The sequence below is a fragment of the Falco cherrug genome, chromosome 4, assembly GCF_023634085.1.
Source record: "Falco cherrug isolate bFalChe1 chromosome 4, bFalChe1.pri, whole genome shotgun sequence".
Lineage (NCBI taxonomy): Eukaryota > Metazoa > Chordata > Aves > Falconiformes > Falconidae > Falco > Falco cherrug.
The window spans coordinates 10655097-10661480 of NC_073700.1; positions in this window are offsets into that span (position 1 = coordinate 10655097).

Consider the following 6384-nt stretch of genomic DNA (forward strand, 5'->3'; position numbering starts at 1 on the left):
AGGTCTGCTCTTGAGTGGAGCAATTTACTTAGGAAGTCCTGCATGAAATAACTATGAAATCTGCAGTAGCTGAGCCCATTTCTCTGTGGTGCCCATCACACAAGGCTGAGCTTCCCTGCATCACCGTGGCTTTGAGAGGGCTCATAGCCCTGGAGCCCACAGCTGCTCCTGGCCTGCCCTGCAGCACCACAGCCATGAGCACCATCAGCTCCTCAGTGGGGACTACTCCACCAAAGGAAAGGATTTTCCTTTTCCATGAATAAAGAGGATTTATTCTGAGATGAGCTGAACCTCCTTGTTTAGGAAAACCTGCTAGAGTTTTTCCCTTCAAGGTGGGATGAAAAGGCTTACCTGCAAAGACAAAACATATATAGGGTTATGGTCTGACTTCCAGAGCATCATCTCCTCCCTGAGGGCTGGAGTAAGGGGCAGACTGGTAGGTGGCTGCTAAGGGGAAAGCTAACAAGAGGAGCAGGCAAGCAGAAGGAACAGGAGGAAAAGCCCATTCAATCTTCTCCACAGGAGGTAAGATGAGAGAGCAACAGGTAGCTGCATCCAGGGACAGACCAGAGGGTGGTTAGTGCTGGAACATCTGCAGCATGAGCCTGCGGTTATTCAGTTGCTGCAGGCTTGGTGGGCAGGGAATGGAACCACCGATGAGGCCAGGCTATCACAAGCTGGAGCCACGTTTGATTTCTGCAAGGAAGTAGGTATCATAGACCCATCCGCAGCGAGGTGGATGGCGGTGAGTGAGGCATCACAAGCCCTTTCCTTCCTGCACGAGAGGCGCCCTGTGATGTGTGAAATACAGACAGTCCCCTCCCAATCGCTATTTTTGCCGGCATTTATTTCTCTCGTTTGGCTTACGGGTGCAAAATCTTGCAAGCATTAAATTTGTTGAATGGGGATGAGACGTTTTCTGTTACCGGTTCTTCACCCAGGAGGACTCAATGACAGATGCCTGCAGCTGCCAAGCGAAAGTTTCTGACCCTCTCCTGCCTGCAGGCACCTCCCAAAGGGTCTGCTGGGACTCGCCCTGATCCCACAGACACGCAGCGGGAGTAGGACTTGTGGTGTATCTCTGGGCAAAACCAGGCTGTGCAAGGCGGAAAATGGAAATTGAAGGCTGGGGGTGGCAGGTTTAAGGCAGCTGAAGGACAAGATGACTTATTTCGATAGATATTTATATCTGAACTGGCTTTTCCCTGCCCTAAATAGTCTGCACGACTGCACTGCACCGAGCAGTACCGGTGACATTTCAGCGGTGCCAGGCGAGTAGGTGTGGCAGGGTGTGCGACCGCAGGACACCAGCCAAACCCCAGTATCACCCTGCTTGGGAAGTTCCCAAAATGTTCCCTGAAGGAGTTTCAGCTCTGAGTCGTGCTCCTTTTTGCATGCTGGGGAGTTTGGACTGTTTTGCTGAAGGTGAAGCCATGAAACTGTGACTGTGTAGAGGGCAGAGAGCAGTGCCTCAGGGCAAGCACACCAGCTGCTTTGTGGCAAGGTCTGGGTGTGCTAACAAAGACCCGGGGTCTCTGGGCAAAGCCTGGAGCAGAAAGCACAATCCCAGACACAGGAGTCTGGCCCTAAGCACCACGATAAACATAATTATTCCAATTATTCCACAAATAATAACACAGAGCTAATTATTCCAGGCCCTTGAGCTGCTGCCCAGCCCTGGGTTATGGGGAAAGGAGCTGGGGGATTTATTCACCAAGGAGAGCGCCTAAGGGAGGCTCAGAAAAAGGAGAATCAGATGGTGAAGCTGCAGGAGGGCAGGCACTGGCGGATGGAGCTGCCGCAGCCTACAAGCACAAGAGCAAACCGAAACTGCCGGCTCTTTCCGGCTTCAGCTGCGGCTGAGATGGTCGCCCACGGAGCACAGCAGCACTGACAGCGAAGGCAGGAGCGAGGAGCTGACCCAAACCTGTGGATCTGGGTTTCCATTCTGGCTATAGAGCCTGCAGCAGGGCTCTGAGCTGCCCCAAACACACACCCCACCAGCCCGACAGATTCCCAATGCACTCTCCCAGAAGAGCTGGAAGAACATGTGTAGGTGATGCCACCGTGCAGGAGCTGCCACGTCTGCAGACCACCGGTGGTATCAGCATGCACTGGAAGGTGAGGACCTGCCTGTGCATTTAAAGGCTCTGCCTTGCCCCGCAGGAAAACCTAGAAAAGATTGTATGGAAAAAACCCTCTGGCCTCTCCTAACCTTTGGGCACTTGCTATCTATGTATTGTTCTTCTGGTGTGTTTTTTGGCAAGTGATTGTTTTATCCTACAATAACACATAAATTCTGCCGTGGCAGCAGTTCACTAGGTAAGAGAGTCCTGCTGGAGAGCTACAGCCTCAGCAGACAGGACTGATGAAGGGAGGGGAGAGAGGAGACACAGCAGTAACTGCAGTTTTGTTATCGGGAGCCCAAGCTGAATCTCCATTAGCAGCCCATGGACACCGTCTCCAGGGCTCAGGATGGCTGAGAGGGCAAGGCGGGCTTTCTGGGGCTGTGGGGGGCTCATCTAGGACCCCCAGGAGTGGGTCTGGCAAGAGTCCTTACTCTCTGAAGAGGGTGAAGGTCTCCCCAGGGTGGGCCAGCGAGTGGTTTGCATGTGTCACTGGCTCAGAGGAGGCTCTTCGTTGCTGCCTTCTTTTCTGATTGCTCTCCTGCATCTTCTCTGGGCAGTGGAGCAGGCTGCAGCAGGACACTGGGCACATGCAGCCAGTCCAGGGCTTCTGCGGAAACCCAACAAGCCCAGGCAGGCTGGGCCGTGGCATTCAGGCCTCTCCTGGAAGGTAAGCAGCCTACCTGGCTGGGCACTGCCACCGTCCCCAATTTCATTGCACTGTGGATCGTGTGTGCTCCCTACTTGCCTGAAGCATAGCCAACAAATTAAACCTTAAACCATAAGTTCCCGATGGTTTTGCTTGTGGTTCCTGGGTCTGGTCAGATCAGTCAAAAGGAACATGGGGTGGAGAAAAACCTTTTGATTAACCACAGCCTTTTGCAGGAAAGCACAGATCCTTCACCTGCAATCCCTCATGTCCAGGCTCGTTGAGCAGCAGCTGCCACCTCTCCATCTCTGCAGCTCTTGAGAAATCCCAGAGCTCAGCTTCCATCCCAGTAAACAAAGTCCGGTTGTGTTTTCCTTCTGTGACTCATCCATCAATTTGTAATTGCTCAGGAGTAATAGAAAGTGCCTGGCAAGGGACAGTCTTGCCCAGCGGGGGGCTGAACTGCTGGGGCTCGCAGCTGGCTTTGCTGCTGACCCACGCAAAAACAGCCCATCGTTACCCTTCTTCTTCCAGCTCTGTTCTCATAATTATTATTTTTGACCTTGAGAAGGACTGAGGATAGAGCATGGAATCTATTTCCGTGCAAGACATCTTTAAAGCATGACATTTTCCTGCTACTTCATTAAATTAAGTGCTGTCCTTTAGTGGCCTGGCTTTTTGAGTACTGAATCAGACACATCATCTGATGAAATGTTTTGTAAGTAAATAATAACTAGAACCATGTGCATTAATTTGGACTACCGCAGGCATGGTAAAAATGGCATGGACCACACCACGCAGACAGACCATGGGATTAAGATTGTGGGTGAGGACTATGCAGTTAGAAAACTGTATTGGTTTGGAACTGGGCTGATTTGGTGAGAAGCGGCTGAACTTTGGGGGGGGTGAATTTTTTGATTCAGGGTCTAGGTTTTCATATAAATGAAATTTTGCAACGCTCATCATGACAAGAATAATATTGAACTAGGGAACTTCATAACAGTCCTCTGCTCCCTGTAAAAGGAACAATTCCTGGATCCCTAGCAGGGGAGACAAAGAAATGAGTATGCGTGAAGTTTATGCTCAAGGGTGTTTCCTCTGGACTGTGGATTTGACACAGCCCAAGAGGGAGAAGTTTGCTCTGCTACTTCCTATATTGTACCAGTTCTGTAAATAACGGGAAGTGCTTGTTTCTTTAAACTGTCAGTCTGGCACTTTTCACCAGACGTTTAAAAATATATGTGTATGTGTATATATATGTGCACACAAGGGAAAGGAAGGTGTCTGTGGAAGCGGAATGTTTTTTGCTTATTTATTTTGTGAATGATTTTGGCAGTGGGAGAAATAGGCATCTTTCTAACTGTCTGCATGAGCAGATCCTCAGTGGCTTAAATGCTTCATCTCCTTTGTCTTGGCAAGGAGGAGGAGGTTTGAGGAGCGTTGCTATTGCAGTGACTCCCACAACTAAGCATCTTATATTCAACAGCCTCACGTCATTGTTCAGGGTGAAATGTTCTCAAGAAGTGGTGCAGGGCCAGCTGGAGTGCCAGGCAGCCAAAGGATCAGCCTTGCTTGTGAGTCTGGGAGCGTGGCTAGCTGTTCATCCTAGAGCCAATGGGATGGGGGTCTGGAAGTTTAGAAAGTGACCGTAAAACATGTGTGGGCAAGGGCAGCGGAGGAATGAAAGGCTTGCCAAGCTGAGCTCAATGTTGACGTCTTATTATGGGCATGAACTGTATCGGGGAAGCTGATCACAGGTGAGGTAGGAGATGGCTGAGTGCCTCACATAGCCTGGAATTACTCCCACACTAATTAAGAGGAACGGAAAGAAGTGCAGTGAGGAGCAAGGTTTGAGGAAATCTAATGCTGCCATGAGCATGTGGGAATATTCCCAACCTCTGGAGGGATCCTGCAGCCACCCACTGCGGAGAGGTCCCGTGGGGTGGCACCAACCCTCCCCTCTCCCTGTGGCTGGGGAACATAAACCAGACGTGAGACCTGGACCAGCTCCGGGCTTGCAAACAAAGATCAAAACTAGCAGTATGTGTCAATAATCTCCAACCTTAACTGCCAGTTTCTTGAGTAAATTACAGACCTGCTCTCTCACAACGAGCTTCAGCCCAAAGAGGCATGGTTTTAAAACAAAATCCTTAAATATCCAAGGGAAGTCACCAGTTTTAAATGGTGAGAGACACATACAAAAAAAGATTTTGAAATTAAGACAATCATGATGGCGCCAGTCAGACAAATGAGGAGACTCTCAACAAGCAGCCCTCCTTGGCTTCAACCATCCGCTGGATGGACAAAAGAGGCATATTTTAAGCAGTGAGAACCAAAGGGTATAATTGTTTCTTACACGAGTCTGTATGCATGCTTGTACTTTTAGAAGAAGGAGAAATCACAGATCTCTCACCGTCTGAATCTCTTTAGTGAACCAATGCTCACCTCTCCAAACCAAGGAGCCTGGTACCGAACCAGACCGGCCCTGGGCCCGTGCAGGGGCAGGCAGCTGGGGAGCAGAGGCAGGAGGTTTGAGTGAGATGCTCTGTGTGCACAGCCCTGCCTTGGCAGCCCAAGGCCAGAAAGGCTGGGTCCCTTCTGCAAACAAAGGATGCCTTTTGCTGGGTGTATTGTACAGCAGAATTGTGGTGGCTTGTGTGGCTTTTAGCTCTTTGACCTTTATTTAAATGAAATGCAGAGTAATTTGTATCTAAGTGGAGTTGTTCTGTCTCATTAGCGTGATTAAATAGATGGCGGAGCGTTACTAAGTTCATTGTCAGAGAGACTGTTGCTTAGTAATTTAAACTGCAATAATCTCATTATTCAGTTTTTTCCTTACAATGATGGTGGCTCTGTTGTTACAGGCACATTCACAGGCTTGCACGCAAACCCTGACAACTGTGATAGCATTGGAAACATCAGAGCACAGGCTTCGAGAAGTCATTCAAGGTAAAGCTGAGTAGGGGGAGCCTCTGGGACTTTCAGCTGTGTATGCCTGAATGAGGTTTTTGGTGGCATAGAAATAGAAACTCAGAACTAAGGGGTGACCTCAGGCATATGGCCCTGTGGGCCGCCGCTGCACCAAGGACTCGACAGACACTCTTCCTTGGCCTCCTCAGGGGGTGAGTGGCTGGGGCGCAGCGGCCACAGCCAAACTTAACTGTACATCTCACACACGAACGCAGATAAAAAACCCAAGCAGGCCCTGAGACAAACTGATGAGACCCCAACCTAGGGCTGCTGCGGGTCCCGGGGTGACCCCAAAGATTGCCAGGGCGCAGGGAGAGGAGCGCCAGCGTGCCTGCGCCCACAGGGCCGGCGCCAAGCGCAGGGCAGGGTAATGCCCTGTGTTTGTCTCGCAAAACCGAGGCAGGACCCGAGCAGCAGCTGGGAGCCACGGAGGGGCTGCTGGCCCAGGCCCGGGCCCGATGGAGCAGGCCAGCCCGCTGCTGCCGCGGAAGGGGCACAGACCGGCCGGGCTGCGAAGCGACGGCGCGTAGGCCCCGAGGGGCCGCGCGCAGCCCGCACCCCTGCCCCGCGCCCGCTGCGGCTCCCCTAGCAACAGCGGCGCTGGCGACCGCCCAATCAGCACGCGGCGGTGCGGCCCGA